Source organism: Parasteatoda tepidariorum, chromosome 6, assembly GCF_043381705.1.
Source record: "Parasteatoda tepidariorum isolate YZ-2023 chromosome 6, CAS_Ptep_4.0, whole genome shotgun sequence".
NCBI classification, from domain to species: domain Eukaryota; kingdom Metazoa; phylum Arthropoda; class Arachnida; order Araneae; family Theridiidae; genus Parasteatoda; species Parasteatoda tepidariorum.
The window spans coordinates 60,077,874-60,091,334 of record NC_092209.1 but is presented as its reverse complement, the minus strand read 5'-3'; positions in this window follow the sequence as shown (position 1 = coordinate 60,091,334).

The window sequence follows — 13,461 nt, the reverse complement described above, 5'->3', positions numbered from 1 at the left end:
TGAGTCGCAAAGTCCTCCATGTTCTCATAACGCTGCTCTCGCTGCATCTGGGGGTACTGATCCAGAAGTTTCTTTGTCTTCAGGATTGGTTCAAAATGACAAGGATACGAAGTTGAACATCAGTGGTCGTAAACCCGAAAATTGGGTCGGCTCTTTAATGACGTTAATACAAAATAAAATAAGATTTTGACTATTGACCCTCAATGCAAGAGTAGCCTCAAACTGGAAAATATGTACACATAGTTAAGGTGGAAGAGTGGTCAAACGTTTAAACAGCCCCTTAATGTAAGTTTCACTATTTGCATATTTGCCTAGTGCTTATACGCAATATTTAGTCCTCTCATTTCATTCTTTAACTTACATTTGCTTGACATAATTCGCATATAGTTCATCTTATTAATTTAGAACAATTGCTCTTGTGAGTACAAAATGATTATTCACTAAGTTTAAGTTCTGTTCATTTTCATCTTTGCCAACCATGAAAAAGGCGCGAACACTTTGCAGGCACTTTGCACCACTTTCCACTTTTTCGGCTAAACACTTTGTCGACCAAAACTTTTCCGACTAAATGAATTGCGCCTTAGGATAGCTCAGCAACCGTGACATTTTCAATGGCTACATTCAACTATTGCAAGACTGGGATGTTTGTCCAACTGTCCAAAATCTCCTGCGATGCCTCCGCATGGCTTGCATTAACGAAAAATCGGATCTTTTAGTAGTTAGAAAGTTTTGACATCTTTGTTATTAACCCCACTGCGCAGTTTATGTTTATTACGTTGGTCTACTAAATTTATCTGAGCGGTAGTCTTCTCTCTTTCGGAAGTTGCTGATCTTTCCCGATCTTTCATGTACTGATAGCTTACAAAGCGGTGAGATTTTTCCGATTAGTCGGCAAAGTGTTAATATGTATGAAATTTACAGTTTTGAGAATGAACAACAATTATTGCATTTTTTTCACTGTTATAAATGTTACTCCAAAGCTTCTTCATTTGGAAAAAAAATGGAATTAATCAAGGTGAAAAATTTCTACCAAATCGTCATTACATGGAAAAGTAAAATATGATTTTAAAATATTTTAAACAATTGTTTGATTTAAAACCCAAACAATTCTTTTCCTCAAAAAGTAGGTAAAATTAAATCTTTACTCCACGTTTAAGATATCCAAACTTTTTTAAAAAAACTTTTTACTGGTGAAAGAGTCTCAAAAAGCACCCTTAAGATTATTTAATACCTTAACATATATTCTCAATGTTAGTGACTAGTTAAAAACTTTAAATAACCCCAGAGAATCATTCCAATCCATGATCGAATCTATTTTTATCTAAAAGGGAATGTTAGAGGCTGGAGTTATTTTTAACTCGCAGTTCTCTGAAAGCCTGGTAGGACGCATTCGGATAATCGAAATGATGCTCTTCAAAAAGGTTCCAAAGGAATGGAACTATTGGTACTTAATTAAATCTCGGAGGAATCTGTGTAACTGGTGGGGGAGTTTAAGTGCAGTAAGAAAATAAAAAGTTCCAACTTAAATGTCAACAGTTCGAAGAAAAGTATATATGGAATAGTTGGGTGCAATATTTGATTTCTCTCTAGTTGAAATTAAGGTTTCCCTTGAGACAAAGGAATAATCTTTATAATAGGTCAACTTACAGAGAATTATATGAAAGAAATTATCCTATTTATTAACTGATTTATACATTTGAATAATTTTTGTTTCCTTTCATACGCTGAAATGTGTTTTTTTGAATCTAGAAACCAAATTTATGCTGTTAGTATTCCCCATCCTAAAAGAAACCCTACCGGAAGTCTTGAGGTTCTCTTCTGAAGTCATAGAATTTACATGGCTATTTCTTTTTCTGGACGTTCCGGGCTTGTATCTACTCGGAATACTGATCTGTTCTAAAGTTAATTTTTGTGTCGTGTTTTTGCGATAAAAATATGTTCTTCATACTTTAAAATATCAGAGGAAGATATTAAAAAAAAGTACTTTGAGAAATTATCCGGTATTGACATGCAATTATCAGATCGTTGAGATGCAGATTTCCGCAATTTAGTTTACACCAGCAGAAATTCTTCGACCTGAATCTTCTCCGGAAGTTTATACAACCTCTAAAAATTCTGTCCCCTACCGTGGAGAACATGAAACACAAGATCAGGAATACGCTGAATTTTTTGAACTTTGATGCTACTGATGTCATGGACTTGATTTAGCTATGTTAATAATAGAGGGCTAGCAACAACATCAAACTTTGTAGTTTGAAAAAAACTTTAATATCTGAAAAAGTCTTAATATTTACGTTATTGAACCTACTTACCGAATATAATATTACAAATTTAAAATTCAGTAACTAGGCTAATACGACACATTTCAATGAACAAAATGAAACAAAAAGTATAACAAAAGTATTTATTAGTTTAATAAATATATAAGAAAACTGCGTTAATTAAACTCACCGTAGGTTAATATGGAGGAAGTTGAATCTATTTTTTGTGTGATGGGGGCAGTTAAATTTATTTCGTTAAGTTAATAGTTTTTAAAAGACATAAATATAAAACATAATTGAAGGATGAAAGTAGTTGTTTTAAAGCAAAGTTTTATTATAAATATTTTTATTTTAATATTAAGCTTAGTCTGAAGTTTGTGATTCACAATAAATTAACTCACTTCAAAATGCTTGTTTGAAATTTTAGTAGAATTCGATGTGTGTTTCATAGTTCAGAATATCATTAAACTATCATGAACCACACACAAAAAAACAATAACAGAGTTAAATGATTGGATATTTTAAGTTGAGAGAAGGAATCAGCACGGGTTACCGTATGCAAGAAATCCTTGAGTAGTCCTTCAGTAATTGATCCTTTAGTAGTCCAAATGTAATAGCATCTTTCCTTCCTCCCCTGTCCACCTTAGTAGCCTGAACATCGTGACATATTTCTTATTTTCCTCCACTGTACAGTTTATGTTCGTTACGTCGAACTACTAAAGTGATTCGCACTGAGGCCTTTTCGTTTTTTATGAGGCGTTACATATACACTCAATCCTTAGCCTATACTGTTGCACTATACTGTAACACTGTTGTTGCTTAAAACAAGAGTAAGGAGAAAAATATACCTGGTAACGTTATTTTGTATGTGAATAAAAACTTTTAGTGTATTAAATGTATATTTTTTTTCCAGTTTAAAACATACTTAATATGGACAGAATGTACCCAGCACCTTGTTTGTGATAATCGATTCTGCACAAATTTCACTTCAAAGTTAAACATTTCTCATAAGCTACTCACAAGAGTTTCTTAGGAAAGCGGTTTCCATCTTTTTTTTCAGTTATGGAACCTTAAATTATTGAGCTTCTTTTAGCGAAGCCTCATCATTACAAAAAAACTAACTATTATCAGAGAATATATTTACTAAAATGAGGAGTCTAGTAGTTATTTTGAAAACGTATCCTTGGTGTATGCTTATACTAAAAATCTATAGAAGAAGCTAAATTATGGTTTTCAAAAAAAGAACTGATGTAAGCTTTGAAAATAGTTATCAGACAAAAATAACTCCTCATTCTTGAATTAGTTTATTTTGAATTTAAAAAAACAAGATAAGAAATATTTATTGATTTTTTTAATAAATGTATATCATTTTCATATTTTTTTAAACATATTTCAGATTTTTTTAGAATATTGTTTTTAAATTTTTTTTTTACTCTTTTCATTGGAGTTTTGCTTAAATAAGTTCATATTAACAACCGAAATAATAATTAAATTATGATTTATTGATTGCAAATAAATATAATTATTATTGGTTAAAGAAATCCTAACTTTCGGATTCCTTGTAAGAAGCCGCAGAACACCTCTTAGCAACCAATGTCTTAGAGAATTTCAGCTAAGTTTATTCAAGTTAACTAACCGGTAACTGAAAGCGTGTTATAAACTGTAAAGACAAATATCTCGATCTGCATTACAGATGTCGTGGATTTACGTTTCTAAGTAACTGAATGACCTTAAGAATAAGCAAGTAGTTAAGAGCCCTAGTGTACAATTGAATGGCAAACACGAATTTAATTGAAATGAAACCAAATCTTTATTAACCAAACTTTGTACTCATTATAAACTTAACTACAGAGAAGATGGAATAATATGAATCATTATACTTTAACTCCAATTTAGAAAAGGGGTTTTCTGTAATCATGTTGTTCGCTTGCCATATACTTTGAAGCATAACGATAGTGAGTTCGAATCACGATGAGTCGAATTTCAGGCTCATGAAGTGCTACTTCATTACAGTTTGCTTGTGGTATAAACGCTATTGTTCATTTGTGACTTCGAGGTACAGGTTCAAGCTTTTGTGCGAATACATATGTTTCGGAGGTGAAAATATGTTAGCTTAAAAATTGTATTGTGAAAAGAAATTATCAAAATGTAATTATAATATGAGAACTAATGTAATATTTTTAAAAAAAATTTGTACGTAAGTAATCCAAGTAATAAAAATATCTGATAGAGTAAATCTTAAAATCCAAGTAAATTTAACTTACGTTAAAACAAGACAAAACCAGAACAAGGTTTTTTTCGTAATTTGTTTCAATGAGGTTCAGATGAAAAATTGCAGTGATAAAATTAAATTTAATTTAGTACTCGTTAACATGTACTCGTTAAAAAGTTAACATCGGTCAAAGTGCTAAACATTTATTTCAATTTAACATCTTATATTTGCATCAAGATTTGCTGGCATTGATCAAAATAATACAGGTTTAACATATTGAATAATCAATTAGTAATCCTAAGTTAATTTGTAATCTTGATTACAAGTTAACTGATGTAATAGATTGCTTTTATAATAATGATTACAAGTAAATAAATTATCAGCAAGCAAGTCAAAAGTCACTACGAACCAAGTTTTCAATTATAAGAATTATTTGTTATTACAATGTTCTATATTTAATAAAAGTTTGCCTCTTTCCATGCAACTTTAATTTTATTTTATTTCGGAGTTTTTTTAACAGAAAGTTTGGAAATTTAAATGGTAAAAAATTTGAAATGGTAAAAAAATAAATGAAATTTTAATAGTTACTTACAATTACACGATTACTTGTAATCATGATTCATTGCTATTACATCTAATCACATCATTCAAGATAATTTCCTCAAGACCACATTTAATTATACTTAACAGTTGTTCTGTAATCACTTTTAAAACTTATTAAATTTAATATTTTTTGTTGTTCTGTAATCACTTTTAAAACTTATTAAATTTAATATTTTCTTGTAATTACATCCTTGAACTATTATACATAATATAAATGAATTCAGAACAATTAGAAAATATGAAAAACATTTGAAAATTACTTAAAACAAATGCTGAGGCACTTTTGCAAAATATAATACTATTGTTGCAAAACCATTCCAAATATTCTTTTTCTAAGAACACTTCACTTTTTGAAAAGTCGCGTCAAATTGCACCAATATATTAGGATTTTGAGCCAAAACGTAGAGCATATTTTCAGAAACTTTATAAGGTAAGTCTATGCTTCAAGCTAAGAAATGCAATGAATTCATATAACTACTAAATAATGCGGAATAATATTAAAGCAGTTAATTACAACGCTGTTATAGTTCATTGCACACAAATATCTCCAACAATGCAACAAGTATATTTTAAAAGAGCTCATTAGATGAAACTTACTTGCAAAACTGGATCAATCTCCAATTCAATCTTTATCATAATTTCAAATTTCAAAAATAATTGGATTTTAACACCGAAAAATATCATTTAGTCACAAAACAAAGCTACAGATTTTGAAGAGAGGGATTTTTATTTTAAGTTGCATAAATACATACAACTTTTTACTGTAAATTTTCAAAATAAACATTTCGTTAATAGCTGCACACAGAGATTTGCGTCATAGGTAGGTGAATTAGTTAAAATAATAGATCTTTTATAAATGAAACTGTTTATATTTGGAAAAATAATACTAGGCTGCTTTTCAGTGTAAAGTAATGTTCCATACCCATAACTATTGTAAAAAATTTTAAAAGTACTTGAGATTCTAAAGTGCATTAACAAGGCATTATTTTTACACTTTTTAGGCAAAATCATTTTAAAAAAAGTCTTCATTTTTGATGGAATATTTAACTACGATAAGGGTTAAGTATTTAATTTAAATAACATTATTGAGACAACTAACGTACTTCTTTCTTAGACTTTTCTTCGGGCATATTTGGATCTTCTCCAATTTCTAATTTTCGTTTCAGGCATGAACTACCAGAACGATTTCGAATTTGTTGCTTTCTTTCAGAATCAGTCCTTATAAGCATCGTTGCAGCTTCATCCATTTGATCTAGGGTAGTGAATTTCCCATCTTCTTTCGCACGTTGGAGAACTTTCACTAAGTTATCGAGAGCATTCTTTGGTGCCTCAGTTTTATTATCTATAATATAATCTGATGCAGCTTGCCTTGCGCAACAAACGCAATATTCCAGAAAGCCTTCATCGCTATATCCTTTGATAGTCAAATTACGACAGTAAGTATTTATCGGTTCGTAATCACGGAGTAATTTGAATCGTTCTGCATGGTGATTCACAGTAATATGCAAGGCCTTCTCTATATTTGAAGTTAAAACATATTGCAAATTCGTTTCATGCTTCAATTTAACATCGCTTGGGGCTCTTAACAAATCAAAAATATAATTCATAATATCTATTATAAACTCCTTTTCGGAAACTATATCTATTTCAAAACAGGGATCTCGTAAAGAATCACATTTACCTTTATAAATTTCGAGATCACGAACAACAATTCTCGCAGCAGCTTGATCTAGTTCCCTCCAATAGTCATCGATATAGACATCTTTTAAATTTTTAATTTTTTCTAGAAATTTTGTGACGGTTTCAAGAAATATTGACGGGACGCTAGGATGATCTCTGGATTCTGTCACACATTTCAGAGTGTAATAACCGAGAAATTCCAAGAAATTTTCATGAAGAGTAACAGAGTCTAAGACTTCCTTAAATTCTTGAGATGAAATATCTGCTACAACACCTCCGAAATCCAAGTACTCTTGTACAAAGACCATTATTGCTTTTGTAATATTAACCGTAAAATTGCTCTCAGCGTCTATAGGAAACTCATCAAGCAGATTTTGCATATCATTTGGTAAAAATCTGCCTGTTATTTGATAAACAAATTTTAATAAGTGAAGGACAAAATGGCGTCCTTCCTTGAAATCCATTTTTATAATCAAGAAAGCTTTATACTAAAAATATGGATCACATAAAATAACTGATTGCATTTAAAATACCAAGCCTATTCCAACTCAATGCTTGCATTTAAGAAATTTAAATTTTATTTAATGTGAGGTTACAATACAACTTATTTTGGATTTAAGTTGGATTTAACTTAGCGCTTTAAGCTTACAGCTCTGTATTTTTGGGGTTAAAGTTAATCCTGTTTTGTATACTATCTCTTTAAAGTCTGTTTCCAATTCTTTGTATGGAGGAAAATATAATTTGAAAAATATGATGGAAGTTAGAGAATAGAGAAAAGTTCAGAGCATTATTTTTATTACGGTCCCACAGTGGACTGATCATAAGGACGCGGGTCCCACATTGGACTGATCGTTAAGACACGGTTCCCAGTAGATCACCGAAGTCAAGCATCACTGGCTGCAGTCAGTGTGCCGGTGGGTGATCACTTGGATCAGTCTGCGTAGGGACCGAGGGTATGCGGTATTGGTCCTCGTTAAACTGTTCTAATGTTAAGTGCTCGACTTCGCGTGCAGGTCATCGGGCTACCGAATCGGGGGTGCCATCCCCTCTGCAGAGGATCAAAATTGGGATGGCAGGTCTTCGGATCACCCTCAGGGATGTTTCCCAGACCGTCGCCAATTGCCCGCTGTGCAGCTCTAGAGCAACGTAAATAAACTACAACTATAACAACTATTTTAACGAACACATTACAAAGTACGGAAAAAATTAGAGAAATATAATGGAAGTTAGAGAGTAGAGAAAAAATCAGTGCATTATTTTTATTACGGTCCCACAGTGGACTGATCTGAGTTGTTGTAGTTCATTTATGTCGTACTAGAGCTGCACAATGGGCTACTGGCGACGGTCTGGGAAACATCCCTGAAGATGATCCGAAGGCATGCCATCACAATTTTGATGCTTTGTAGAGGGGATGGCACCCCCGCTTCGGTAGCCCGACGACCTGCACGCGAAGTCGAGCACTTTACGGTAGAACAGTTTAACGAGGACCAATGCCTCACACCCTCGGTCCCTACACAGACAGATCCAAGTGGTCACCCACCCGCACACTGACCGCAGCCAGTGATGCTTGACTTTGGTGATCTGCTGGGTACCGTGTCTTAACGATCAGTCCATTACGGGACGTGGACTGATCTGACGAACACGGTTTAGACTAGAACACCGAAAACAAGAAACGCTAGAAGCAGTCAGTGAACGGATGAATGACCACTTATAGTTACCTGCGTAGAAACAGAGGGTAAGCGGTGTGAGACCTTGTTTGCTTCTTCTACATTCATAAGTGCTCAAAATTCCCATCCCCTCCACAGACTATAGAAATTGTGATGTCATGTCTACGGATCATCCTAAAGGACATGCTTCCGAAACCGTCACCTAAAGCTCAAAGTAAATAGAGTACTAGTACTATTAATAGAGTACTAGTACTTTCCTCACATAAAGAAGAGTTTATTGTTAGGAAGGTAGTTTATATACTTCGCAGGAGAAGATTATCCGAAGACATGCAATCTCCAATTTTGAGTCTCGGCAGAAAGAATTTCTCCCCAGTTTTTAAGTCCAACGACCTACGCTTGAAATACGGCAGAACTTTACTGAAGAGCAATTAAACATGGACCGATACCACCCATTCTCAATCCCTTCACAGGCGAATCATAGTGGTACTAAGGGAACTAGCTGATTACCAAAGTTAAAGTGCAGACCCTCAGACCCTTAGAATATGTTAGTTTAAAATTTTCCCCAGTAAGAGCTGAAAACAGTTTACTATTTATATAAATGTAAGCAAGCTTGTGTGCTAATTATCAGGAATGGCTAAGTCCTTGTCAAATTGAAGAACAGATAGCCCAATTTAGAGAAAGACAGCGCAAAGATACATCCAATGTTACAATAGGATTTGAACCTACTACCTCACGCTACGGAATATTCGGTGGAATTGCCGTATTTCAGGACAGGGAAAGCACCTATGGTTTATTTTTGGGTTAGATAACATATATTACTGATTCTACGTAGCTTTTTATAGATCTTTAATAATTTTGATATGCTTCTGACTACCTTTTTGAGTTGAACTTAAGGTCTCGTTGTTGTTGTTGTTAATTTACGTCGCACTAGAGCTGCACAATGGGCTATTGGCGACGGTCTGGGAAACATCCCGGAGGATGATCCGAAGACATGCCATCACAATTTTGATCCTCTGCGGAGGGGATGGCACCCCCGCTTCGGTAGCCCGACGACCTGCGCGCGAAGTCGATCACTTTACGGTATCACAGTTTAACGAGGACCAATACCGCACACCCTCGGTCCCTACGCAGACTGATCCAAGTGGTCACCCACCCGCACACTGACCACAGTCAGTGATGCTTGACTTCGGTGATCTGCTGGGAACCGTGTCTTAACGATCAGTCCACTGCGGGACGAACTTAAGGTCTCAATACTTATTGTAAAACATACATATGTAGGCTTAGGTGCTCCTTACAACACGGCCAACTTATCACTGCTAAGATGCCATATCGCTTTGATTGCTGACGCGCAATGTAGTCTAATGCTGCGATTCTGTCCAAATAAAATTTTAAAAAGAAACTTTAAAAAAATGCACACAATTGTAAAATTTGTGCACACCAAAATTTTTTGCAATACGTATTTTTAGTTTTTTCTTACTCTTAAATTTAAAATGATATATATTAAATATTTTTCTAGAAATAAAACTTAAATTTTTATCAGACTCTGCTCTATCGAATCTATCACAAGTAATTGATACACTTAATAAAAATATGTTTCGTGTTTAGATTCGAGAATTAGCTTTAAGTAGCAAACTTGAGATTGCCCTGATCCTGTCTTCGGAATACAAAAACTCATTTGTATCAATTTAGAATTTAAAAATCCAATTTAATGAATTTAGAATTCAAAAATCCAATTTTATGAATTATAAAGGTAAAAATATAAGTTATTGATGGTCAACTTACTCTTTGATGACTGTACAAACATCATGAAGTTAAATATATCATTTTAAAAGTTTGACAGAGAATGAGTTCAGTTCACTCTTTGGAAAGTTCAATTAGGACAAGAGCATATTTATTATTAAAAACACTTTTTAAAATATCCTCCAGATACTCGAACTACTTCTAATTGAAGATGTGATTTTAATTATAAATATATAGCTTAGGATAAAGTATATCCATTATATCCATAAATATAATACATTTATAAAATTGGTATACAAAAGGAAGAAACTTTCATTTTTTAACTTATTCTACATACTGTAGGATATTTTTTATAGTGTATTCTGTCATATTTTGATCAAGAAATAATTTTTACTAGATTCAATTAGATATAAAAATTGTGCTAAAACTTACTCCAATTTCTTACTTTCTTATAAATTCTGATTTACGAGAGTAAATTTAATAATATTTTTACAGAGATGATCCTTTTGCAAAACTATGCAATTAAAAAAATAATAACTCTTTAAATATGATTCTTTAACTGACCAATATTGTCTAATTAATTAACATTTTATGAAAGAACTCACACCTTATGCAGTTTCAAGAATTTTTCACCTAGCTAATATTCGGCAAAAGCCTTTAAAGTTTATACGATTTCTTTAAACTTATTTACTTTATATACCATATTTAAAGTTTTATTCATAATTGGCATTATATTCAAAGGTAAATGATTGGCTAATTCGTTTATTGCGTACCAAGTTTAACAAAAATTAAAAAAATAATGATTATCTATTTTATTTATTATACTAAAACAAACCGTAATAAAAAATACATATCCATCTGAACATCATCACAACATTTATGTGTGTGCCACAAAATGCTAAAATAAAAATAAATCCAGAATGTTAGGCGGATAAATAGGCCATTTTTGAAAAAAGTTCTTTTTGGCGAATTCTCCCAAACATAAAATCTTGAGTTGGGATATAGATAAAATGTACATTTTTTAACTAATAGCTTCATTAAAAAATAGTATTGGGGAAAAATATTGCCAAAAATTTGACTTGTTGAAAAAACAAATATTGCAATGCCATTTGAATAAACTAAGCACATGAAAAGTAACTTATTTATGTAAGTGTTACCGGACATAAACTTTTGATTAAAATTAAACAAAATTGTGAAATTAAACTATAACTTAAATGCAAAAAGTAGTAAACGCTTTATAATATTTGCTCCTAGGTGACATAACTGATTGAGCAATTTTTTGAATTTAAATTCTTGACAGTTCACATTAGTATGGATATAGAATTTTAAATCATTTTAATATATAAAATAGCTGAAACAAACTATTTTTTTAACACTGTCGTTTTGATTTTTCATAATATTTTGAACATTTAATCGAATAGTTTCCAGTATGCTGCAGGCGAGGTTTATTAGGCACTGAAGCAATTTACTACATAATATTAGATATTGTAAGACCTAATTGAAATTTAACCAGATTATCTCTTTTAAATGATCTAAGTCAAAAATAATTTTAATAAAGATCATGTTTATTATCTAGATAAGTGCTAGAAATTGGGATTTTAGTTGATCTTGTATGCATTATTTTTGCATTAATTTTGATATTAATGTTGCATTAATTAATTATACTACCATTTAACGTAGATTCCTTAAATTACAAGTAAGTTATATTTGCACAATAATGTTTAAGGAAGATTTGTCCTATTTCCATAATACCGTATAAGGAGGATTTAAATAGTTTAAAGATTTACACAGTTGATCGAGGATTTACACCGTTTAAAGAACATGTAAACAGTATAAAGAGGATTTAAATAGTATAAAGAGTAATTAAACAACATTAAGAGGTTTTAAACAGTCTCTAGAATGTTTTAGTCGAAACATTTACAGCAATCAACATGCTTTCTTACTAAACCGATCCTGAAACATTTTGAGTGAGAGTAATTTATTATTTCAGTTAAAGATAATGCTGAAAGAAACATCATTCTTGCTGGTATAGAGCTTGAAAAATATCTGCCAGATCATTCGCAGCATCATGTATTTCAGAGAAAGAGGTGAACTTCTTTTCTTTTCTTGCAGTTTCGAGAATTTGTAACAAAAAATCGCAAACATGTTCTGAAGTTTCCAAACTAGAATTCTTAAATGTAGTATTTGCTACACAACAAACACATAACTCAATGAAATCTTTAAAATCAAAATTTTTAACGCACCTTTTATGAAAATAATCCTGCAACTGTTCGTAATCGCAAACTGAGAGAAATTGCTGGTGATGGTGTACAATCAATTTCAGGGCACTTTTTATCTTGGCAGTCAGAAGGCTTTGTGGATCCTCAGTTTTTAATTTAATTTCCTCTCTTCCATTGAAGGTACCAAATACCCAATTCATTACATCAACTATGAAAGATTTTTCCTTGTTCAGGTCTACAACAAAAGTAGGATCAAATCTGCGAGGAAAACTCCTTCCTTCAGCTTCCTTCAAAAGTTTCTCAGCAGCCTTATTCCAATTTTCCAAAAAATCAGTTACACTGCCTTCTTCAATCAAAATGTCTCCTAAAAAATCTGTAACCTGGCCGAGAAACAATGATGGTGATGACTGATCACCATTACAGTATTCGGCTAAAACTTTCACAGAGTAGCGTCCAACAAATTTCAGGAAATCTTCATCTTTAGCAATCGATTTTAGTTCATCCCTAAATTTCTGCGAAGCAATCTCATCCAAATCATCAACATGATCTATGTAGTCCGTAATGCAGTTTATTAAAGCACTAGCAATTTTTCCGGTAAAAGGACTTTTTTCATCTGGATGGTGCCTGTTGAGCCAACATTGGGTGTTTCTCGGTAGTTCACGTCTACCTGCTACACCGAAGACGAATTTCAATAAGTGTAGAAGGAAATGGCGCCCTTTCTCCTCCATTTTTACAGCTAAGTTATATTAAAATATATATTTTTCTTAAATGACTTACTAATCTAAAATTAAATCTAATTTAATCAAGATAAAACAATATGGGAACAACAAAATTCTACGCTGCTGAAATGCGTTTAGAAACAGAAAATAATGGCGATGATGAGGATGACTGACGACCAGTTTTTGGAGCTTTTTGTAGTTTGCAGCTTATAGCTCGCTTATATACAAGGTAGAAAAAGTAAGTGGAGGGTGATTATAGTAAGCGGATCGATTTTAGGTATTGCATGACATATAGTATCTCGCGTATGTCTGATGTGTTTATTATGTAGTGAAATAATGGTTTTGGTTTATTGGAATCAC